This window comes from Stegostoma tigrinum, chromosome 24, assembly GCF_030684315.1.
Source record: "Stegostoma tigrinum isolate sSteTig4 chromosome 24, sSteTig4.hap1, whole genome shotgun sequence".
NCBI classification, from domain to species: Eukaryota; Metazoa; Chordata; class Chondrichthyes; order Orectolobiformes; family Stegostomatidae; genus Stegostoma; species Stegostoma tigrinum.
In genome coordinates, this window is record NC_081377.1 from 23,514,973 (window position 1) to 23,541,553 (window position 26,581).

The 26,581-nt window shown below is 40.2% G+C and overlaps 1 protein-coding gene across 1 annotated transcript in view; it reads left to right on the forward strand.

Annotated features, from left to right (window-relative positions):
• Positions 1-26,581, forward strand: part of LOC125465168 (hippocalcin-like protein 1) — a 134,363-nt gene that overhangs the window by 23,684 nt on the left and 84,098 nt on the right. The gene's annotated exons all lie outside the window — the stretch shown is intronic.

Here is a 26,581-nt window from a genome sequence, read left to right on the forward strand (position 1 = left end):
ATTATCTCCTCCAGCAACCCAAGATTAACAAAGATCACCAAGCTAAGGGTGAGTGAGGGTGGAACAGGTGTTGTGGATATATATATGATAGTGTGTGTCTGGATCAGGCACTGAGTGTTTGGCCATAAGGCACTGTCCCTGCCCTCTCCCAGCTATAGCCTCTGTCATTATGGGTATGGAAGGATAAGTATTGCCAATGTACTCAGAATGCCTGAGCTCCTCCCTTTCATTCACATCCTCTCTAGAAATTACAAAGTTCATGCCAGGAATGCTATCTTTTCTTACATAAGAAACAATGCTTCAGACATATAAGGCAGTGGTGAGATCACATCTCGGATACTGTGTGCAGTTTTGGTCTCCTCATTTAAGGAAAGATTTAAATGCATTGCAGGCACTTCAGGGGAGCTTTACGCAATGATATATCTGGAACAAGCTTTACTGCATTGTCACTGGGTAAAATCTCTGGTACTCCAGCCCTCACTGGTGTACATACATCATTGAAATGAATGCTCAAGCAGCATGTGGACTACAACAGTTCAAGTAGGGGTAATTAGTGAAAATAAATGCTGACCTTCATCAGCTGGTTTACAATAAATAAATAATGTCTTAATTTTAAAATGCTCCTCCTTTCTTTTTCAAACTTCTCTGTGGCCTCAACCGTCCTTCTCCCTGCTGTCACTTCCAGCCCAACAATTCACAGCAAAAACTTTATTTCTCTACTTTAAGCCTGATGTAAATCCTTGATTTCAGCCATACCTCATTCGTACTTGCACCTTGAGATGCCTTAGCCCAAGCTCTGGAATATCCTCTTTACACCTCTGCCTCACTTCTTGCATTCCTGCTTTAAGATGCTCTTTAAGACCTCTTAATTTTTTTTATCAGAGCAATTATCTCCTTTAATATTTCATTCCAGGATACTTCTGCAAACCACTTAATGTTTTATGTTAAAGAGCTAATATAAATATATATTGCTATTCTCTTTTCTTTGACATCAGGAAGCTTTAAATATTTTATGCTATTGCAGTGCTTTAATGCAATACTTGCAGTTTAACAGTTAATAATTACAGTCGAAGGAGGTATAAATCTTCCATTAATGGCAGAAACCAGCATGTGAATGTACTGTCCTGCCATATTAGAAGTGCACTGATAGATTAGCCAATAAAAACAAGTGGAAAATCACTCCTATTTGCAGCCATGATTCATTTGCCAGAGCAATAAAATGTCATTCTATCTAAATACTCTTTAATCTTCCATGGTGTTGCGAGTTGGATGGGCTGGGACGTTGTGGTTTTAGAAGAATGTGATGGGACGGCAGTAGATGCAGGGATGGGAAGTAGGGAAAGAGTGGAGGAAACGAGATGGAATGCAGAGGGGAGAAGAAGGAAATGAAGGGGAAAAAAGTATGTAGAAAGAATTTGGAGTGGAAGGGAGAAGATTATAGGGAGGGCAAGATTTGAGGGAGGGTTCTGGGCTGTTATTGGCATGGAAGTGAAACAGGGAGACTCATATAAAAATACAAAATTGGAGCAGAAGTAGGTCAGTCAACCCCTCAAGCCTCTATATTATTCAATAAGATCGTGATTGATTTGATTTGCTTTTGTTTAGAATTTCACATTGCCATTTACCACCCAATAACCTTCGATTCTCATCCAACAAGGGAATCAATCTATCTCCACCTTTAAATATTCACTCTCTGAAGCAGACAGTTCCAAAGTTGCACAGAGATAATAGGAATTGCAGATGCTGGAGAATCCGAGATAACAAGGTGTAGAGCTGGATGAACACTGCAGGCCAAGAGCAGTATAGGAGCAGGAAGGCTAACATTTCGGGCCTAGACCCATCTTCAGAAAAATTCTTCTGATGAAGGGTTTAGGCCCGAAACGTCAGCCTCCCTGCTCCTCTGATGCTGCTTGGCCTGCTGTGTTCCTCCAGCTCTACACCTTGTTATCCCCAAAGTTGCACAACCTGCTGAGAGAAAAAAAATCGCCTTCTCTCTAACTTAAAAGAATAATCATTCATTTTTGCCACCTATTTCTGGGCCCACCCAAAAGCAGACACATCCTTTCTCCAGTCACTTAATCAGAATCTTATATACTTTAATTAAGTCACACCTCATTCTCCTAAACTCCAGTGGAAAAAGAGCTCTGTCTGTTTAACTATTTCTTTAAAAAGATTCCTTCCAGGTACCATCTAGTAAATCTCCCCTGAGGCATCTCCAACATATTTACATCTTTCCTAAAATAAGGAGCCTAAAAGTGCACACCAAATTCACGATGTGATCTCACCAATGCCCTATATAGCTGAAGCAAAAACATCCATAGTTTTATATTCAATTTCTCACCTAATAAAGGATAGTATGCCTTTAGCCTTCTTAACTACTTGCTGCACCTGCACATTGATATTTGTGACTTTTGCACTAAAACACTGAAATCTCTCTACACATCAGAGTTCTGAAATGTTTTCTGTTAAGTAACAGTCTTTTCTACATCCTATCAAAAGGAACAACTTCACATGTTCTCACATTGTGTAATTTTTGGTGGAGAAGAGCAAGATTGAAAGTGGAAGAGGGTTGAGGAGGAAGCAGAGAAGCAGACAGGTTTGAGTTGGAGTGCAGAGAAAAGATAAGACATGAAAGTAAAGGAACAGACACAGTAACAGAAAAGAGGGAGAAGAGATGATAATGGATTTGCAAGATCAAACAGTTTACTGTCAGCCTTTTATCTTTCAGTTTTTTTTCTGCTGCTCTACAAATTTTGTTCTCTGATTGCTCCATATAGTTCACATTTCATATTTTGTTAAGGAATAGGCAGACACATACTTTTCCTATCTCACATATATGCAAAATACTTCAGGTTCTGGAAATCTGGGATAAAAACAAAAAATGCTGGAGAATCTAAGCAGGCCTGGCAGCATTGGTCGGGAGAGAAACAGAGTTAGCATTCTGGAATGACTCTGCTTTGGAATGGTGTTCCGAGTTCCTTAGTTCTCAAGCTGAGTCATAGCTTTCTATGTTTTTTTAGATATCGCCCTCACAATAACGTTTTCAAGTTACAAAGAGTCAGTGCCACCAACAGCTGCAATTCTGATAGATTCTTATAACTGATTTGGTGATTTTAACGTATCATTGTTTTTCTTCATTTAACTATAAATTCCTTTCTGCTACTCACACCAATTTATGCTACGTCTAATTTCAATAGTTTTTGCCAATTGCCTTGGAGAGTGGTTTGTGCCACTGTTACCAGGTGAGGCAGCATTTTTTGTCAAAAATATTTTTTTTAAATTTCTTTGCGGATTTTTGAATCATTTTGGGTAGTTTGAACATTACCATCAGCCAACACAGTAATGAGAGTTTCAATTTTAGCATAAGCAATGTGCAAAATTGATTATTTGTTACCTTGTAAGGCCAGAATGAGAAGGTCTAAAGCATTTGAATAAAGGAAAAATATTGCAGGTGCCGTAAATCTGAAGGAAACAACAAGAATGCTGGAGAAGCCAACTGGTGTGACAGCTTTCATGTGGATAGAAACAGAGTTTATGTTTCCAATCATATTGGACTCAAAACATTAACTCTTTCTTTGTCTCTACGGATGCTGCCAGACCTGATGAATTTCTCATCATTCCCTTTGGTCAAAACCTTGTCAGGTTCTGACCTTACCTTAAGTAGTGTTTGCGAATTGTGCGTGCTAAGTGATCATTTCACTACTGCTTGCTGGTTTAGGACAGCAGAAAATTGAATGGCTTGTGTATGGAGGTAATCAACAGATGGGCAGAGCTGTATAGTGTAGCATGACGTGAGGCAAAGGGAAAAGTGTGTAATAAAGGTGAGTCAATAGGTTAGACTATCTAAAGACTAACTTGTGATTCTTGACATTCTTCGTGGTCTTAAAAAATTTATTTTTTTAAGAATTAAAAGGCTTAGCTTTTCTGAAATGATCTCCAATCCTTTTTCCTAATGGTGCAACTAGGCCTAGGACTGCATACGATTTTAATAGTTCATTCAGGGCTGTAGATTTCACTGGCTGAACCAGCATTTATTGCTTATCCCCACTTGTCCAGGAGAAGGTAGTGCTGAGCTGCCTTCTAAAATGCAGCAGTCCATGCATTGTAGGTACATCCTAAATAGTGTGGTGGAAGGAGTTCAGGAATTTGACCTAGTGACACTGAAGGAATGATGATATATTTCCAAGTCAAGACGCTGAGTGGCTTGGGAGGGAACTTTGCAAGTGGTGATGCTCCCCTTGTATCTGCTGCCATTCACTTTCAAATATCATAGGTTTAAGAGGTGCTGTCTGAGAAATATGAGTGAATTTCTGCAGTGCATCTTGAAGATTGTTCACGCTGCTGCTACTGAATGCTGATGGTAGAGAGAATGAAGTTTATGGATGGACTGCTTTGCCCTGGGTGTTGGAGCTGCACTAATTCAGGTAAGTAGATAGTATTTTAACATTTTAGAAGACTTGTGACTTATAGAGAGTGGACAGGATTTGGGAATTCAGGAGGCAAGTTACTTGTTGCGGGACTCCTAACTTCTGACCAGTTCTTGTACCCACAGCACTTGTATGATTAGTCCAGTACCAGTTTCTGGTTAACAGTAACTCCCAAGAGATTGATCCCGGGGGTTTCAATAATGATGATGTTATCAAATGTCATGGGGCAATAGTTAGCTTCTTTCTTGTTGTAGATTTTCATTACCTGGTATTGTAGCACACAAGTTACTTGACATTTGTTACCCCAAGCTTGGATGTGATTAGTATATTAAATTGTCATACCTGTATGGGACCTCTGTTTGCGTTTGAAATGGACTCTCATATGTTTTCAGTTGGTTGTCCATTGAAAAGATTTGCTCTGAAATTGATTCAGGCACAAACATGAAGAAAGAAAAAGCCAACAGCCAGGCTGTTGGGGCAGCACGGTGGCTCAGTGGTTAGCACTGCAGCCTTACAGTGCCAGGGACCCGGGTTCAATTCTAGCAGAGTTTGCACATTCTCCCCGTGTCTGCGTGCTCCAGTTTCCTCCCACTGTCCAAAGATGTGCAGGCTAGGTGAATCAACCATGCTAAATTGCCCATAGTGTTCAGGGGTGTGTGGGTTATGGGGGGTGGGTCTGGGTGGGATGCTTCAAAGGGCGGTGTGGACTTGTTGGGCCAAAGGGCCTGTTTCCACACTGTAGGGAATCTAATCTAACTAAAACTGGAAATCTGACAAAATTTCCTCTGCCCATTTCCTATTTGTTTAGTCAAGCAAGAAATTGATGGAAAGCAGTTTAAATGTCCTGAAACCTTAATTTTTTGGGTATGCTAGCTAAATTAAGCATTCTCTTATACTGATAAGTGCAATGACAGTCTTACCTTGGCGCTTAGATAGTCTTTTAACAGGACATTTTGTTTATTTTTCTTTAAGTTGATTGCACTTTTGTGTGTCATTTTGGTTTTGAAAAGGGTTTAGTTATTTTGAAGCCAACCTTTAACCTTTTATCTTTGTTCCTAATACCAATATGTATATAAAAATTATGTACTGAAGGAGGAAGAAATAGGTTCTTGTGCATTGCAGATTGCAGGTAATGGTGCTATATTTTCATCCTTGGTAAAATAGTTTATTTGGAAATGGATAGTCATTATATAGTTTCTGAATCTATGCAATGATTGAAGCTTAGAATCACTCATTCAAAACTAACGGGCAGAAATCCTCAGACCGTCCTAATGGGTTTGAAGCTGTGGTGGCTCAGCACCAAATTGATGCCATTCTGCTTGGGTGATTCTAATCAAATCAGCCCATCTCTGCTTGGTTTCTTCCTCATCCCCTGTTTAGATAGAGTGCACTAGCCAAATTTCATTCCTCTGAGACATGCATCATTGTAATGGAATTGCTTTCTTTGTGCTTCTTCTTCACGCTTCTTCACAATGTGTAAAATGCCCTGCATACCTGATGAAGCACAAGCCTTTCAGTTTCTTTATCAACCAGATGCCCTTCACTGCATTTAAGGAACACAATTAGCATTAATGTTGGTTGCCTAAAGACTTCACAGATGGCAGCTTTGCTATTTGTTTATTTGCCCCATCCTATCCATATGGTCCCTGCTATTGCTGTCTTCTATGACACTTCCTTCTATAGCAAGGCAGGGATTATCCATAAAATAAAGTAAACCTCTCTTTAGCTGATTGACTGTTAGTTATTGGTGGCTATCATGCTCTAATGTGAGCCTGGCTGTTGGCTTTTTCTTCCTTCATAGGAACCATATTTAAGGACTTTTTCACCTCCTTCTTGCATCGAGTTGCTAGTAAGATTTTGAATGTCTTGTTAGGCTATTTGAGAGGGCAGTTAAGAGTGAACCACATTGCTGTGGGTCTGGGGCCACATGTAGACTAGACCAGGTAAGGATGGCAGATTGCCTTCTCTGAAATAGCTTAGTGAGCCAGATGGGTTTTTATGACAATCCTCAATTATTGGCCTAGTCACCATTACTGAGACATCATTTGTGTTCCTGATCTATTAACTGAATTCAAACTGAACCAGCTGCTATAGTGGGCTTTGCACCCATGTCTGCAGACTGTTGGGGTTAGGCCTCTGGATTACTTTTACTGTACCAGTATCTTGCAATCCTATGTTTCAGTAAGTAAGATTTAGGGAAGGCCAATTATTATAAGCTAGCTCAAATGATAGTAAAGCACAAACGTCTTGTACTGTAGGCTATTTTGCTATTTTATATTTGTGGACCTGCATTTACAACGAGGAACATAACGGCCCAAGAAATAGAAGCAGGAGTAGGCCATTCACCCTGTCATGCCTGTGCCACTATTTAACAACATCGTGACTGATCTGTCCTAGGCTTCAACTTCCCTTTACTGCAAGCTCTGCACAGCTTCAGGTCCCTGATATTTCAAATGACTATCTGCCTTCTCTTTAAATAATTTCACTGATCTAGCCTCCACAACTCTTAGGAATAGAGGATCACAGACGTACTGTAACCTCTGGAAGAAGAAATCCTATGGGCCTCAGAGTGTCCCCTTTTTCTGTAAACATGTCCCTTATTTTGAGTGGAAACATCTCCTTAACATCAAAGCTGTCAAGCTCCTTCAGCAGGTTGGCCTGACTAAGCTGTGGGCCACATTGGATATTGAGAGAAGAGTAGCATTCCCTTACACAGGGTTCCAAGGTGGGATGACGCCCAGGTTGTGTAACCTCTGTATGTCTTAATAGCAATGCATTTATGAATGAGCCCTTGTATTGGCAATGAAATATTAGCCATGCTACCTGTGCGCCCTGAGAAATGTTTCTTTTTGGCTCCCTTCCCACTACGTACATGGGGAAGGACAACTTCTGGCTTGAGGCGCTTTACTTGGCCCATGACTACACTTTAAAATGGACCTAGTCTGAAAGACGTTATGGTGCACGGTTAATGATTGGAGTTTCAGAGAATAGAGTGAGAAATCTCGCTAGAGCTCACTGAGGGAAACTCTCCATCAAACTCTCTAAATTTTAACATTTATCTGAATACCAGTAAAATTCAGCCCATGATCTTTGCTGGATCTCAGATCCCTTCCAGAACATTCCCAGTTGACTATCAGTACTTAACCCGTTCAGTAACCTCATCCACAGGTATGAGCAAACAAGTAAGTGTACAAGGATCTGTGAGCCAGACTTCTGTAATCGAACTTGTAGGCCATTCAGCCCATTGAGCCTACCCAGCCTTTCAATAAGATCATGGCTGATCTGTGGCCTAACTCCAGAAGCCTGTCTTGGGCCCATATCCCTTGATATTCTTGCTTAATAAATCTTTGTCTGTGACTGACTTAAATGTAACAATTTAATTGTCATTGACTGCTGGTTGAGGAAGAGAGTTCTAAGCCTCCACTAATCTTTGAATGTAGAAGTGCTTTCTAATATCATTCCTTGATAGTTTGACTTTAATTCTTAGCCTTTTGCCCCTGGTTCTAGAATCTTCAGCCAGTGGAAATAGTATAACTTTTTCTACCCCATCTTTCTTAATATCCTGGTGACCGCTATCATCCCTTAGCCTTCTAAACTGTAGAGAATAAAGGTCTAATTTGTTTAATCTTTCCTATTAACATAACCCAGATACCATCCTTGTAAACCTGCAATGAACTACCTCTTGGGGGCCAAAACATCCTTCCTCAGGTATGGTGCTCAGATCTGCTCACAGTACCCTAAGTAGAGTCCAACTACGGTTTTGTATAACTACAGCATAACTTCTGCATCCCCATACTTCAGCCTTTTAGATATGAAGACAAACGTTCCATTAGCCTTCTTGTCTATTTTCTATAGCTGTTCATGGCATTTTAAAGAGCTATGCACCTAAACCTCCAAATCTTTTTGCATATCCACTGTATTAAACTTTATGCATTCTAAAAAATAGCCTGATCTGTCCGTTTTTGGTACAAAATGATAGTCTCATGCTTGCTTATATTAAAATCCACCTGCCAAAGCTTTGCCCATTTGCCTAATCTATCACTATCTTGTAATTTTATGATGCCATCAAAACTGTCAACAATGCTGCCCAATTTTGTGTTGCCAGCAGATTTGGATATTTGACTTTTTATGCCATTATCCAAGTCATTAATAAATATTGTGAATAACTGAGACACCAACACAGATCCCTGCAGGACATAACCAGTCACATCCTGCCAAATTGAATAGTTACCCATTATTTCAATTCTGAATTTCTCCTCCATGTCAATAATGTGCCATCCATTCTGTGAGCTTTCACCTTAGCCAACAGTTTCTTGTGTGGGACTTTATCAAAAGCCTTCTGGAAGCCCATATAAGCAACATCCATTGACTTACCTCTGCCCACAAACTTTGCTATCTCTTCTAAAAAAAACTTTGTGGTTTGTCAGGCGTGACATATCTTTCATGAATCAATGCTCAATCTCCCTGATTAAATGAAAATTCTCATGGTGATCAGTTACCCTATTCTTGATGAGAGACTCCAACAATTTCCCCATTGCAGTTATTAGGCTAACTGGCCTGTAATTCCCTGGTTTCCCTTCTTAAAAGGTGGAGTGACATGAGTAACATTTCAGCCCAGGGGTACAAGTCCAAATCCAGGGAAGTCTGAAAGATTATAGTCAGGGCATCGAAAATGTGCATTTCTGCCTCTTTTAACACACATGGTTGGAAACCATCAGGTCCTGGGGATGTGTCACTCTTCAGTTCCATAAATTTTCCCATTATTGATTATTTATTTGAGCTAATTTATTTAGATCTCCTGTCCCTAATCCTCTGTTAATTTCCTTGGAACTTCTCAAAGCCATCCTCCTTTTCTGCTATGAATACTGAAGCAAAATAATCATTTGTCATGCCTATCATTTTCCATCAGCCATTGACAATATCGCCACTGGTGGCCTTCAGAGGATCTATCGTATAATTAACCAGTCACTTTCCCTTTACCTCTTCTTCTTGTCTTTTATCTCTCTTGCAAGCTCCCTTTCATTATCCTTTTTAGCTGCTCTTTTAAGCCACTTTGTTGCCTCTGTTGGTCTTTGTGTTGATCCCATTCTGTAGGATATCTACTGTGCTTTACATTTTTATAAGCCCTTTCTTTTCATTTCACGCTGTCCCTTACATCCTTAAGTGCCCGTGATATTTTTGTGAGGTGCAGCTTTTTCTTCTCACAGGTAAAAACTGTTTCTGAATAGCATTAAATGTTTCTTTGAATAGGCTCCACGTTCCTCGATTGTTTTACGTATTAGCAGAAGTTCCCAGTTTACTGTGGACAACCTGTGCCTTACATAAATCCAAAATGATCATATCTGATCTTCGCTTGTCTCTTACAAATGCTGCATGAAACTAGATCATGTTATGATCACTATTTAGCAAATGCTCACAAAGGAATAAGTCACTAAATCAGCCTCATTGCTCATTATTAGATCCAATATTGCCTATCTCATTGTAGCATCTAAGACATACATTAATATAGCTCTGCTACATTGTTGTCTAATTATCTAGTATACAATCTAACACTTCAGAATTCCTAACAAATGCTCTACACGTAATACCTATTATGGTTTTAGTTCCTTTATGATTCCTCTATTCTGCTGATAAAGCCTCACTGGGTCCACTTCCCTCATTACATCCTCCTTCACCATTGAAGTGATTCTGCTTCTAACTAGTGGTGCTACTCCTCTACTGTTTTCTCTATCCCTCCTGTAAACTTTATAACCTGATATGTTTAGTTGCGAGTCCTAACAGTCCTGCAGCCACGTCTCTATAACGGTGACTATATCAGTTTCGAATTGGTACCTGCAGCTTATTTAATTTGTTTCTTGTTCTCTGTGCATTTGTATAAAAAAATCTTATTTTGGCTGTTCACTCTATCCTGGCCTTCAGTATCTTTTTATTATTTCTCCCTCCTGGCTAACTCAGCACACATCTTATAGTCCTGCTTTGTTCATTAAATTGGCCCTGCTTGTTCATCCTATTAACCTGTACTTACTCCTCACATGCTGAACTGTCTGCTCTGGTACCCAGCCCCTGCCATCCAGTTTAAACCCTCCTCAGAGACACTAGCATACCTCCCCGCAAGGATATTGGTGCCCCTCCAGTTTAGCAGCTCGTCCTTTTGTACAGGCTCCCCCGCCCTCAAAGCGACCCCAATATTCTAGATATCAGAGTCCTCCCTCGTACACCAGCCACACATTCAGCTGTACTACCTTCCTGTTTCTGGCCTTTCTAACATGTGGCATGGATAGTAATCCTAAGGTTACAACCCTTGACATCCTGCTTTTTAACTTTCTGCCTAACTCCTTAAGATCCATCTCATCTTCCTTCCTGCCTATGTTATTAGTTTCAATGTGGACCATGATCTTCTTCAGACTGTTCTGAAAAAGGGTAACCAGAAACAAATAATTAAATCTGCTTTTTCACCATTGATGCTGCCAGTCTTGCTGAGTTTCTCCAGCAATTTCTGTTTTTACTTCAGATTTCCAGCATCTGCAGTTCTTTGTTTCATGTTAAGATAATACCAGTAAAAGGTAGATATTTTGTTATTTGAGATGGCCTTTCTCTGGTAATGTGTGGCACAAACATTACCTTCCATCAGCCCAAGCCTGTATTTTGTCCAATCACGCTATATTTGGACTGTTTCAGTATCTGTGGAGATGTCACTGGTGCTGAACCGTGTGGAATCACTAGTGACCATCTCCACTTCTGATCTTATAATGGAACAAAGATCATTGATGAAGTAACTGAAATTGTTTAGGCATGAGCTACTATGGAACTCCAGCAACAGTGAGGTCCTGGAACTCTGATATTGACCTCCAACAATCCCAACCATCCCCCTTTAGGTAAGATATAATTCCAACCAGTGGAAAATTTATTTCCTGATTCCCATTGACTCCCATTACAGTAAGCCTCTTCAATGCTATACACTGTCAAGTATTGCCCTGATGTCAAGGAAAATTATCTCATCTCACCTTTGGAAGATTGGGCCAAGGCTACAATGAGATGAGGAGCTAAGGTGTCTTGACCGAACCTAAATTGAGTGTTGGTGAACATGCTATTTTTGAGATGGTGTCAATGACCCCACCTGCAACTTGGCAGATCAAAAGTAGACTGATAGTGCAGCAGTTGACTGTGTTGCATTTGTCCTGCTTTTTGTGAATATGAGATACCTGGGAATTCTTCACACAACAAGGTACATACCACTCTTGTACTAGGTCAGCATGGCTAGGGCACAGTCTTTGATACTATTGCTCAAGTGTCCCCTGATGCAGTTATGAAGAATCCGAAATCTAACTGGGACTGTGTAGGATTGGAAGAACCCAATTTATACCTTTGCAAAACAGTTGATTTCAAATTTCTGTCGTTACACACTAGTGAATGATAAAATGTACCTTGACATGAGGGCAGAAATATTCCCAATCCATTGTGCTTATTTTAATTATATTGCCAGATGCCAGTTGCTGATATTATGTGCAACAAAGATAAATGTCATTCAATTTGTCAACTTCTTTTGTGTTGTTATGTTTGTGTCTGAAGGAACTGTTTCTCACATGTGGGGTTCAGATTTTGTGGTGTTTGTAGAAAAGTACAGTGAATAAGTTCCCATTCCCACTGGAATCATTTCCCAGCTGGTCACTTAGTGGGCACAGTTAATGAAGCCATCACTGGGACAAGTGGCGAGACAGTGACAGCCTGGTCTCATCGACTGATGCTACGTGGTTGGCACAATGTTAAAGATTTACCAACACCTGATGCCTGTTTGCAGATGTTACAAGGAGGAATCCTGGAGTCTTGAAGATGCCATCATCTGAAGAGCCCCTTCTCACATGATCAATAACAATCCTTTTACTTTCTGGCATTACCCTTTCTTCACTCTCCTGCCAGTGTTCATAGGCATCACAGCAAAGAAATCTGTTCTGCCTGTTGCCAACTAATCTGACCAGCTGGGACGCCTGTGGCCCTCATGGGTGGGCATTGTGGCATTGCAAACCTGGATGGCCCTAAAGTTTAGTATCAACTCCCTGCCTGTCCTCCAGAATACTTGGACAAGGTGTGAGTCCTCAACTCTTGTGTTATGACAGTGGGCCAGGTCCCCAGAATATGACAGGCGTTTTCAAACTTTAATTCTGAAACTTGTATTTTTGAAGAGAATTTACAGAGACATAGTAACTGCAGGTGAAAATTGCTGGTTAACTGGTAAAACTTCAATGTGGGACAAATGTGAAAGAACCTTTAAATCAACTGGACCGTGACATTTTGTGATTGCAGATGTAACAAGGGGCACGTGACCTCCATTCAACAGAAAGCCAACTCCCCTGCAGATTTATATCCCAAATTGCAGGCACATTTTGAGCTTTCCCTTTGAAAAATTCATAAGGGCAGGAGTTAAAAGTTATTTTCACCTCCACTAGATCATGCTGGTTGTACACACCAGCGTTCACTGTTAAAGTTTTTGAGAGGATTTGTAGCTCGTGTTGTGGATGAGATTGTAGACTTGCTCGCTGAGCCGGTGTGTTTGACTGCAGATGTTTCATCATCCTGCAAGGTAACATCATCAGTGCGCCTCCGGTGAAGCATTCATGTTCAGTCCCAATTGTTATTTTTGTGCCTTGGCTTGCTGGGGTGGTTGGCTTCACTTCTGGTTCTGTTTTTCAGTGGTTTGCATATCAGTTCACATGCTGCGAAGATCACAGTCAAAGGCCTAGCCCATAGTCACCCCTAAACGAAGACTCTCTCTCACTCAATGTTTTGATCACTTAGGGCATACTGAAGGATGTCACCTGTTTCATCCAGACATGAATGTTGAATTGAGAACTGGTTGTTTGCTCAATGTTAATTGTTCTAGTTGTATCGGGAGATGGTGAAATTTAAATTCAATTTTACAAAGTCTCAAATTGAGAATTGACTGTTGACCATGAAACCACTGCTAATTGTCAGAAAGAACCCATCTGGCTCACTGTGTTCTTCAGGGAAGGAAACTGGGCATCCTCACCTGGTCTAGCCTAAATATGATAACAAAGTGTGAAGCTGGATGAACACAGCAGGTCAAGCAGCATCTCAGGAGCACAAAAGCTGAGGTTTCAGGCCTAGACCCTTCATCAGAGAGCGGGATGGGGAGAGGGTTCTGGAATAAATAGGGAGAGAGGGGTAGGTGGACCGAAGATGGTGAGAAAAGAAGATAGGTGGAGAGGAGAGTATAGGTGGGGAGGGGATAGGTCAGTCCAGGGAAGATGGACAGGCCAAAGAGGCGGGATGAGGTTAGTAGGTAGGAAGTGGAGGTGCAGCTTGATGTGGGAGGAGGGCATAGGTGAGAGGAAGAACAGGTTAAGGAGGCGGGGACAGGCTGGCTGGTTTTGGGATGCAGTGGGGGAAGGGGAGGTTTTGAAGCTTGTGAAGTCCACATTGATACCATTGGGCTGCAGGGTTCCCAAGCGGAATATGAGTTGCTGTAGCCTACATATGACTCTGGCCCCACAGCAATGTGTTTGATTGTCAACTTCCCTCTGGCCAATTTGAGATTGGCAAAGATTGCTGGCTTAGCCAGCGATGCCCTCATCCTGTGAAAGAATAAAAGAATATGTGCAAGCACTGTAAAACCTTATGCCTGGAGTAGGCTAACAATGATACCAAAATCGTCTTGGCCTGACATTTTACAATGATTCTCAGTTTGGTGTACGGTTGGGCCCCCCCTTAAGACATCATCTGCTACTGCCATAATGTAGTGGTGAGTGCACTTGTTACAAGTGGGCCTCAGCAATGACCCAAGGGTATGGAAGGCAGGACCACTATAACCCTGAGAACCAACAGCATCAGATGCCCAGTGATGCAATCGGAGCTCACCACTTCCGCCATCACAGCGTACCGATGGGTCTTACCTCTCCAGAGAGGCACTATTTTTGGCAGAACTGACCACTTCACCTCAGGAGGTAGCTCATCCATTGTCTACAAAGCCTGGCCTGCCGCTGGATATCCTTCTGCTACATCCCCATCACAAGCCTTCCCCTGCAGGTTGTTGTTTCAGTTTCCTCTCTTGTCCCCTGTCCTTCTCTTGTTTTCCTCATCTCTGGAGAATCCCCCTTTGGAATTTACAATCCTCCAGGATTCCATCAATCTGAGTTGGGTCTGACCCGAGGGTGGTTGCTCCAACCCATTTGTGTCTACCAACACTTCCCCTTAGCTTTCTTTGACACATCAGCCTTTGAATCTTCCTGAGAAATCCTTCCTTGAACATGTGATTGATTTTTGTTTTGACATGTTAAACTCTGACAGGATTAAACCAGAAGTCTGCTCTCAAAGTGCACTGCGGCATCAGTTTAATGCATTGTGCAAGAATCCCCAACTGAATGTATTCTCTAAAGCTTTACCCCAACTGAATGTATTCTCTAAAGCTTTACATCATCCCTATTTTCCAAATTTGTGGATAGGGGCTTGTCTTTGAGCTTCACCTGGAGTTATTTTTGCTTGTTCTACCCTAGCTTTTACAAATTTTGCACTTTGTTAACATAAGAAAGAAACAATTTTCATTTTTGTGACATCTTTCCACGTCCTCGGCAAACATCTGAAAAAAATCATCACCAAGGAACTGGGTAGAAAGTGTAATCATTGTTACACAGGCAATTGTAGGAAATCTATTTCCATACAGCCAGATGCTGCGGTTATGAATGAAGTAAATAACAACTTAATCTGTTTTTGATGACGATGATTGAGAGATTCAATGGGTGAGGGATACTGGAAATGCTCTTTCAAGTATCACGGACTTTAATACGTTTGACAGGCAGAAAAAACCTTGGTTTAATGTCTCATCCAAATGGTAGCAATTCTACCTTTAGCTCTGAACTGAAGCTGAAATTACATGCTTAATCCTGGCATGGGACTCGAACCCATGACCTTCTGAATTGAGACAAGCATGGTGTTACTGCTAAACCAAGTAGACACTTGAAACTACAAAGTTCATGGGCCTTTGCATGCAGCACATATCTTGGCAAAAAAATCTCCTGCTTCAACACAGCTGGCTTTGTATTTGTCAGATATGTATGTGGATAGTTCAAAAATAATTTGCAAGCCGGACGTATTCAATAACATTCAAATTCTTTTCCAGAAACATCAACATTTTTCTATTTGAAGTGGGTGTGGTTAATTACTCTTGGCCGTAGAATGAGGGAAAGCAGTCCAATCCAATTGTACATAATCTCCTATACTTTTCTTTCAAAATGAAATGATAAATCCTTCTCCTGATCTCAACTGCTTTTCTATCAACATGTAAAACATCTCTAAAGCTAATTGTGACTGTGTATTGAAAGCTGAAAGAACTGCGAATGCTATAAATTAGAAACAAAAACAGAAATTGCTGGGAAAGCTCAGCAGGTCTGGCAGCATCTGTAGGGAGAAATCGGAGTTATCATTTCAAGTTGAGTGACCCATCCTCAGAACCCTCTCAGGAAGGGTCACTTGTCCTGAAACGTTAACTCTGACTTGTCTCCACAGAAGCTGCCAAACCTGCTGAGCTTTTCCAGCCATTTCTGTTTTTGTCGGCACTATTTATTGATTTGCAAAAATTCCTTAAATGGTCACTGAAGACTTTTGATAGTGACAAGTCGTGCTATTCTCAAACTCCTACATGAACATTGACACTTCCTCACATTTAATTACCCCAGCCCTAAGAGTTCTGCAAAGGATCTCATCCACCTAGCCTGTTGGGTCCAATAAGATTCCAGACGAATTGTGGTTTTCACTGCTATTGCCTTCACTGAATGTCATTGGCAATCTGAATTCCAGTTCAACCATTTCAAACAATTTAGAACAGTGTTCAATCTCCACCTTCTGCAGGGGCAGACATTTTGAACTGCAGAATAGATTTGTAAATTAATTTATGATTTCAGACTCGAAAAAATAGAATACTTGACTACAAGTTAAATGAATTAGGCTTGGAGGAATATAGAGAATCTCTGAGCAGCTCATTTCAGATTCCCTGCATCAATCTAATGAAACTGACAACCTGCAGTGGCTTTTTATTATTCTGGTCCAGCCATCCTGCTAAAACCGTCCCTAAGCTGCGCTCTAAATGTCATTGAAGTGTGTACAGTCAATTCACCTTAAGCGAATATTTATTTCAGAGGAATTGTTACACTGTACAAAATTATAACTCTCAGGCATAAATTGGATTCAGCCCCTCTCATGTAAATTGTGTGCTGTCTGCTCAAATTACACAGATTCATTTAACTGTTTTTGCTGCCCAAATTGCATCCTTTCATGTGGCATCCTTTTCATATCCATCTTGGGCTGCTCAAATAATTATTATTTGGATCCCTTAGATTTTCTTAATGACTGACTTTAGAGTTTGATTCCAATTAAATGCATGCCTAATCCCTATTGTTGTGATCAAAGAATACTATTCCAATGAATAACATTACAAGGCTTTTCAAAGTTCAAAGTTAGTGCAGAGGTCCCATTCTGAGAAAACCCCTTTAGTTTTGTGAATCCTCAAGGACTATGTAAAGCTTGGGCTTACCCAAACTTTCGGCTCCTTTTTCTAGAGGACATCAAAATGCAGCAAATATTTAGATCTTGCATCACTTTTTTTTAAATGGCTACTTCCTTAGATCTGATTTGCTTATCATGATTTTCATAAATGAGGGATAGCTGTTCAATTAACCCAATTGCAACGAATCCTAATTTCAAATTAAAAATTGATTTCTGCTATATTCATACTGAATTGAATAATCTATGTGGTCATCTTAATTTGCCTGACCTTTGGTTTCTCGGGGAATCATGGCCAGACATACACCTACCACATCCTTCACTTCATCCTCTGTTGGGGTATTCCCATGTAGAATCTCACCACTTGATTTTTGACTTGTTCTTGAATTAAGACATCCTCTTGCCAATACAAAATAAAAATCTAAATCAAACCAATTCCTGCCATAGATAACAAGGTGTAGAGCTGGAAGAACACAGCAGGCCAAGCAGCATCAGAGGAGCAGAAAAGCTGATGTTTTGGGCCTCGACCCTTCTTCAGAAATTCCTGTCATAATTTCGATAATTACAGAATATACGCTTGTGCGTTTTCAAAAAAAAAACAAAGCAGGTATTTGACTGACTCCTGGATGGTGAAGAACTTGCCATCCAACAAGATACTAAAAAATTCTACTATGGTCTGGCATTGAGCCAGTACTGTATGGAGACAATATTGGCATGTTTGTTGGCATGTTCCATATTTCTAACTAGTTCTCCTTTAGAGTGCACATGCCTCTTGTCTCCTTGTTGCATAACCAGAGAAAAGAATTGATGCATACGACATTGTGACCACGATGTGTTGTTTTAATCTGCCAATTTTATATTTCACATGAACTTATTGTCTCAGTGTTTGCCATCAAAAATGGCTAATTCTTTGCACTGCCAAGAATTGTTGAGTCATTACTACCCATTATTAGATGTATTACATTAAATGTTGCTGACATGAGCTCTTTTTAAGAACATAACATCCTTAGTCATCAAGTCCTGAAATGAGACTTGAACCTGAACCAGCTACCCCCTGCAGCAAGATAGCCTTGTATGCAAACTGCACTTGAGACTTGTGACGTAACTCTATAACTTATGGATATTTTAGTTTTTTTTGTCATTTCTACTTCTGCCACTCTCAGATACACAAGCAATGCAGCCACCACATGTATACAGTGGTTAGCTCGGGTTGAACTGATCATAAAGTAATTAATGTATTATTATTTAATACTACCTTTATACCTTCAATTTGATCAGACCATTTATCTGAACTTGTTTGTTCTCCATTTTGTAATTCATTCCTAAAATCTGCAATGCTGTACTTTTTAACTTCCCTAGTTTTCTAAGAACTGTAACTGAAGATGCTATACCTGGAGACCTTTGTATTCAAGATGGAGCTGTAATGGCTACTTGTACACTTTTCTCTTTACTCATTTCAGTACACGTGCTAATAAAGCTCATTCTAATTTTGATTCCAAAGCCTAATTCCCAATTTCCTTCTGACCTCTGGAAGAGCACAAGGCTGCTTTCTCAACAGTAGACTGGTTGCTGGAGAATTCTGAAGGTGACTGGTTTTTGAACTGTTCTATTGTCAATTTATTCAGCCATCTTGCATGTTCTGATGGAATTATGTACTGACACTGCAAACATCTTAAAGTCACTTTGAGGGTGTTAACAACCCAGCACCTCAAAGCAAACCATGATTCAGGCTTCAGCAGATGATGACAGAGTACCTGATCCGTATAATGCTGTCTGTCTTTTAGGACATATCTGCAGAAGATCCTTGTATTAAAGTGCGATTCTACTTTTCCCTTTGACAGTATTGTGATCTCTGAATGTTCTCTGATTATTTGACGATTCTGTCCCATCCCTTGTCTAAACATTGGGATTGATCTTTGTGGTGTCATGATGACATTAGTATAAAGATTTTTCCGATAGACAGAAGAATGTTTTGCTGTGTCTCAGCTAACGAGAATCTTTTTTTAAACAAAGCTTTGAAACGTCTAGGCTTTCAAATCAGCCTAATGAGGAGTTGTCTTTCCCTTAAGCATGCAGCCAAGTGTAATTATTTTGAGCAGCCTCTACCTATTTCTACATCAAATGTATTCATGACTTGAAAACTGGAAAATGTTTGTACTAATCAGTGAGGAATAAGGAATATAGAAAGATAACTCATACTATACATCATAATGATTTTGCCCCACGTAGTTCAAGGACGACAGATCTCCTTCCCTCCTTCTTTGGGAGCAACTGAAAGGAATTTGACACAGCAACTGACTTTGTGCATGTTACTGAAACTGCATGACAAAAATGAAAACGATATTTCAAGCACTGCAATGCAAAAGTTTGATCAAAAGAGATATAAATTTAGGTCAATGTGTTTCTAGAAAAAGCCTGTTAAATATATGGTTGCCACATTTAAGAGAATACGCCCAGGCATAGCTATACAATCACATTTGCAGTTCAGTTCTATTGCAGCAATAGGGTTACTGTATCCTACATTTTCAATGTTTTGTATCCTCTCGAGTACCATTCTGTGCCATTTTTACAAGGACATTTTTTACCTTAGTTTAAGAAAGGGAATGAAAGTAATTCAGATTCATTCCTCCTCAATTGCAAACTAAATGTCCTGGTTTGTTTCAGTGGTGTCTAATGTTTTACATTTTGAAATGATTTCGTTTTGTCATTAGTCAAAAATTATTTGGAGTCTGTGCTCTGTGTTGTAGTCCTTCTGGAAAATTCTGGCTCTGTTGGCTAAGAACTTGAAGCTTTCACAAAATTACTGGTACTGTTATCCATATTCTGTCTGCAGCTGAAGAAAACGGAATAACTTATCATTCGTCTCAGTGCTTTGTGGGAAATTGCTAACGTCTAATAGCTATAAATGTTTGACAGTCGCTGCTCTTGCAAAACCAAATTACTGGGTGAAGTATTTTGATGGGTTTTGATGTCATAACATCATCATTGTCATCTTTCTGACCGTTATTGTGGCATTTTATCATCTTGGTGCTGCTATTTGTTTACTACACAAGTCATAATGAGCATTAAATTGAGCAAAATGAATGTAGAATATTTGTTTGGGGAAGAGTTTTGTGGTCCCCAAACTGCCTGAAATATGTTACTGAGGGTTTCTGAGTGCCTTTGAATTGATCCCCTCCCAAAAAGTGGGTGGTGCTGAATTAGGCCAACAACACACAGGTCACATCTCTGAAGGGAATGATTTGGGAAAAGCAGGTGAAAAATTCATGTCCTTCCAACTCTTTACAATTAGGCGAAGGTGTAACAGAGTGAAACTCTGACAGATGCAGGCTCCAGCTCAAATTCAGCTCCTACCCTCTTTGTGAGGAAGGACCTGCTCTGCACACTTTCAGCCCCAGGAATATTGGCCTCTTGTTATAAAGAGGTTATGAATGAATAAGTGTAGAAATATTTACTTCCAAGATCTCTTGGTATAGATATTCCTGAAAAATGCATTCACTTGTTAAGTACATGTGCATTGTATGACTCACTTCATTTCTGGAATTCATAATTATACTGATCGTTGCATTTTGGCCGATTCATCAATAACTTATCAATCATCATTTGAAATATTTTTGCAAGGATAATTTAAAAGAACTGTAGATCCCTTTATAATCAAATGGTAGGTTTTATTACACAGGAGCAAGTGTCATGCAATAGATTAAATGTGCATTATTCCTCAATATTGACCTATATTTTAAGTGACATACAAAATGTTTTAGAGCAGAACCCAATTTCTCATTTGATTTAGAGATATGCTAAATTTCAAGGAGAATGTTAGACTTTCCTGTGGATGTATTTTAAGTGCTACTGTTTTATTTAAAGCTCCATTATTGTCAAGTTTGTTTTTGACGGCACAAGTGAAGACTGGACTTTATTTTTGTGTTTTGAAAAATATTTTAATGACACCTTTTGAAGAAATCACAGAATTGTTACAATGCAGAAGGCCATTCACCTATCATGCATGTGTTTGTTCTGAGAACCAGCCATTTGGAGTATCATTGGTCTGCCTTCTCCCCATAGCCATTCACATTGTTCATTTTTCAAATAACACTCTGATTCCATTTTGAATGCTTGATTGAACCTGACTCCACCCGCACTCTCAGGCGGTTCGTTGCTGACCTTAACCACTTGCTGTGTGAGAAAGGTTGTCTTTGCATCGTTTCTGCTTCTTTGCCAATTACTATAAATCTCCAGCTGAGGTCAAACTAGTTTCTTACACAGGCTCAACTCTTGTACTATCTGCCCTTGTTAATAAAACCTAAGGTACTGTTTGTGCTATAAACTGCACTTTCAATTTTCCTGGCCACCTCAAATGATTTTTGTGCATATACAACATGGCCCCTCTACTCCTGAACCTCCTTAAGGATGTATCCTTAAATTACTTGAGTTTTAAGTTCTTTTTATTTTACATTTCGACTGGCACACTAATCATGAATGAATGAATGTGCAATTGACATTTTTTCTTTCTTTCCCAAAACATGTGATATGTCACTTGGAGGAGATGGCTTGTTCTGTAGATAGAAGGTGCATGCTCCAGCAACCTATCAACTTTAATGAGATCTTAATAGTCCCTAATCATCTTGCATAATTTATATAGTGTGACATACTTGAATAATTAATGTCAATGTTTGAGTCAAAACATTATTCTATAATTGAAAAGAATGAAATTTGCAACTGCTGAGAAAAGAGAATGTGCTAGTCAAACACAGTCAGGCACTCTGTCCAAAATGTCCATCAATGTCTTTTTCTTTTTCTGATTCTAAGAGCTCTGCATATTATTAACCATTTAATTTTCAAAGGAATTGTTTGCAATTAGGTATCAGGAGGAAAATAAATGATGTAAAATTCCTTTATATGCCCCTGCACTTTATACTTGTAACAAGTATCAAAGTAAGCAGGCTGTTTGATGTCATGTCTCAGAGATTGGGCATGTTCTTTTGTTTATGCGGAGTATCTCAATATTTATTTATTTTAATGTGGATGCACCGAAAAAGCATAGAATTTGACACGTTGTGTTCAAATGTTTTGTTTAAGACTGGACACCAAGCCTAATAACTTCATATTTTGGGTTATTAGCCTGAAATGTTAAGTCTGTTTACCTCTCTGTCATTCGACCTACTGATTGGTTCAGCTTGTTCAGCTTTATTTCAGATTTCCAGCAACTCCAGAATTTTACTTCTATGTCAATTTCCTTTATTGTTTGAGTGCAGATGAAAGAGAAGATTGTTGCAGTATTGTGAACTGTTTAAAAAGAAAATTGACTTGTAAAAGTCTTTGCAAAGTCTACTTTTTTCTACAAAATGTTCAGTTAATCTTCTGTTCATTAGTACAACTTTTCATTTGTAGGTTGTTCACATCATTGATTTTGGAGATTAATCGGAGCCATAAATTGAGTCCATATTTCATGTAGGTAGATTTAATGTATTAGACAATAGGCCCTGTAGCAAAAACTGTGGCTTTGTGTTAAAAGGTTTTCTCTCCACCGACACCATAGCGGCCCCCCACCTCCCACCCCAGCAAGAAAACATTTGCCTGCTTCAGTTGCTTCACCATAATTTTAAATGTGTTAAAACTACACATTAGACAAAAATATTTCAACAATAACTAAGCTGAGGGGAATGTTGTAAGAAAGAGAGCTGAAATGTTCTGTCTGTTGCTTAGGGTTAATGTCTCGTGAATGAAGTCTGAAAGTCAGGAGGGTATGATCTGAAAACTAGAAGCTCTAGTTTTGAAAGAGTTCCAGCTCTATGATTTTCTATCAGATGCAGGAATGTGCAGAGGCAGAGCCTCAATTGGTCACAACTAATTCCCCAACAATTACCAATAGCATTCGATATGGATGATGTGACATATGCAGTTAATTATATGTTTCTAGCCTCAGGCTTCTATCGCCATCATTTTTCACTCAAGCTGAATCTACACTCGGTAGCAAATGACAATTCCTGTAATATTTCTGTGATTTTATGTTGTCCATATACACTGAAATTCCTGTGAAGCTCAAGTCCCCAATAACATTTATTGTCCTTTTGCATTTGTTGCATGTTGTTAATTGTGTTTTAGTGATAGTGATTATGTTTTTGGTTCCAGTTAGTTTGGGCAGAATCTGGCACATTAGTTCCCATTTGCAAAGACAGGGAAATGTTCAGGACTACAACCCAACGTCCTATAGCTTGGCCATAGTGGGTGTCCCTCACCAGAGTAAAGCCATCATCGTCCTAGCCATCTTCGTCCTGCATTGGGGTTGCTCGTTCGATGATGGATCGCAGTTGGATGGGGCAACATGCACCTTGTCTCAAAGGGATGAATTCTAATTTAAATGAACCACAGTAACTTTCAGGAAAGCTCACTGGCTCTTGACATTTTGAGGCTGCAGCTCTGATGGGGTTGGAAAGGTGACTTGGGAATACTGCTCCTTGCAATTCTCACTTTGACCTGCTGAATCGGAGTGGCTGTAGAGTGGCCAAGATGGAGGCCATTGAAACGAGACACATCATGTGACATCATCATGCATAGGATGATGTCAATGCATACGTTGGAGAGACAACAAAAGGGGGAGGTGGGGAATTGTTACGTAGGCAAACATTATTTTCGCTCCCTGTCACATCATGGCTGTTGTAAACTGTGAAAGGAATGACAAAAGCTTCTACTACGGCTTTGCAAAGCTGAGCGGGCAAAGAGTCCAAATAACAGATGTGAAGCCTGACAGTCACCACCAAAACCAGATATCTGACCATTTTAGGGCTCTAACAAAGATAGAAGGAAGGGGATAGCTTTCCCAACCAAGTAGCCATGCCCATTTACTGAGAAAGAATCAGTAGTAGGTCTTACTTTCAGGTATCAAAACTCCAAACTTTGGCTTTTTCTGCTTTTTTCCTGTACAATGTTCCTTGGGCCAAGATAACTTGTAGCCTCTACTCGTTTGACCATCTTTGGGCATCTGATATAACCATCTCAACAGTCGAAGCCCTCAGACGCCCTTGGCTTACAGTGCTCTCACACCAATGGTTCACAGGCGCACTTTACAAATTTTGTCCACCCTTCCCCTCCACTCAAATCTTCACTGCTTTCTCTCAACACTGCAGAAGAGAGCGTAAAACTTGGTGAGAGGTTTAGATCCAATGGGGAATGGACAGACGAGGATGGTTGCGATTCAGTAATGTGCAATTTGTTGTCTGGTAGTTACACATCCTTGGCTTCTCCATTGCCTGTGGGCTTCCGCTCTGAGAGACTTTATATCTCAGCAGTGATCTGCCATGGGATGTTGAGTGTCCCGGCTCTTTGGTGCTCAGGCATGTTGGGGGTGCTGTTCCTCTATAAGTAGGACCTAAGTTGAAGGTCTCTCCTCCTTCTGTTGGAAACTGTGTACACCCAATCTACCCTGCGGAAAGGCATGCAGATGATAAAAAATAATACAGGTCATGTTACAACTGGAGCAATTGGTGTGGTTTTTATTGTTATCCACCCGAGTTGCAGAGATGTAAGTTGGAATTGCAAAAACTGCTTCCATGCCACGTTGAAAGCCGGCAAGTGGGAATTGCAGCTCAAGGTGAATTTCCAATTGCCTACCAAGCAGTGAGTGCACTCTCTGAGAGAATAAGTGCTGAAACAGCAGCCTCTTCCCCGGCAATGGCTGGAACGCTCAGCCTTCATACCTTGTAGCTTCACCGATCAAGGTGTTCCTCCTGTGCACTCATCACAGTGACCCGGGTGAGTTATTGATAGTTTGCGAAAAGTGTTTCATGGCTGAAACCCCTCAGGGTGCAGGGCTAAAACAGCTCCTTAGTGCCTTCTGAATAACTTTAACCATTTTAATCAACTTTAGCCTCTGTTCCCTTCACCACCTGCATAGGGAAAACCAGAAGAGGGCAAAATAACTTTTGGGTCCTGACTCAACAGTTTCCAGGATCTTCTTACAACTTTTCTCTCCTGAACCTACCTCCAAAAGGGAGAATCCTTTCCTTTATGTTTAACTCCAAAATATCACCCAGTTGAATGTTCAGCTGCCAATGAATAAAAGAATGAATGCAACTTGGGTGGACAACAATAAAAACCACACCAATTGCTCCAGTGGTAATATGACCTGTATTATTGTTTATCATCTGCATGCCTTTCTGCAGGGTAGACTGGGTATACACAGTTTCCAACAGAAGGAGGAGAGACCTTCAACTTCGGTCCTACTCATAGAGGAACAGCTCCCCCAACATGCCTGAGCACCAGAGAGCCAGGACACTCAACATCCCATGGCAGATCACTGCTGAGATCTAAAGTCTCTCAGAGCAGAAGCCCACAGGCAATTCTAACATTACAAACATGTTTGGAATATATTCTCATTAAATCATCTCTAAGCTTTTTTTTATTAGGTGGTATATTGTGTGCTGTAATTAGCAAGAGCTGTGAAGATATTGCAGAATTACTGAGCAAACAAATCTTTGATTTACTTAAGACGTTGAAGATATCTCATCGTGAGCCCTCAGGAGTTTAATTATCCCTTGTGTTCCCTTAAATCAGTCATAATGAGAAGTTCCAAGTTCTCTCATGAATGAACTGGTAAGGTGTTCTTTACTTTCTCTTTGGTAATTATGTCAATACAGAATTGCAAGTAATTTAGAAAATCTAATTTGGATCATCAGTCTGTTCCACACAACAGCAGTACTTTGGGAATAGTCCTCAAACTGAAAGCTATTTTGCAATGATTGCACAGAAAGTGTTTTTATAACCCTGCATGACTCAGTGAAGAGAGCAAGGGGAATTTTCAGTTTGTGTGAGTAGCATAGGCCCTGAATAGATATTTCATGTTTTGGACCTGCAGTATTTCAAAGTGATTTAAAGTTTTTACTGTAACCCTGCTGATTCATAAGTGATAGTTTCAATACAAAGGTGTAAACTGAAAGGGATCCTAAAAATAGAATTGGTTTCCTGCAACACTGCTCATTTCTGACTCCCAACTGAGGGGGAAGCCTACACTGGCTTCACAAGGAATAATGTTTGAAAATGGATTTTACTTCATTAGCTTGTGACGTCTTTCAAGTCCAGCATCTGGATATCCTTATCATCAAATTAGTTAAGCTGGAAAATCAGGAACGGGTACCATTTATTGGGAATGGGCTAGCTCAGTTGGTTAGACAGCCAGTTTCTGATGAAGAGTGACACTGATAGTGGGGGTTCAATTCCTGCTTTGGCTGTTGCTACCATGAACTAACCGAAATGACATTGAGTAAAGGTAACAACAAAGACAGGAGGGAGGAACCGGCCAGAGTTGTTTGGAAGGGGATCCTTAATGATGTGGGAGCCACAAGTGGCTACTGGGAAGACAGAGTGGCAAGGCCATGAGGTGCTAGAGTTGTAAATGGATGAGGGGTATGGTGGGAAGGGAATCATGGGAGTTTGGAAAAGAATCAATTTTTGAAGATATGTGGAAGATAGAGCAGGCTTTAATTCTGCTAACCTGTCCCTGGCAACTGAATGAGTTGGAATCCTGTAAGGTCTGCACTCCAGCTTAGAGTTGAGGACATTTTTGGAGATTTCCGATCATCAGGCAGTTACCACATAGTCAGTGCACTGGGGCTCCTGAAGGCCGTTTAGCATATCTGTCGGGAGCTGGG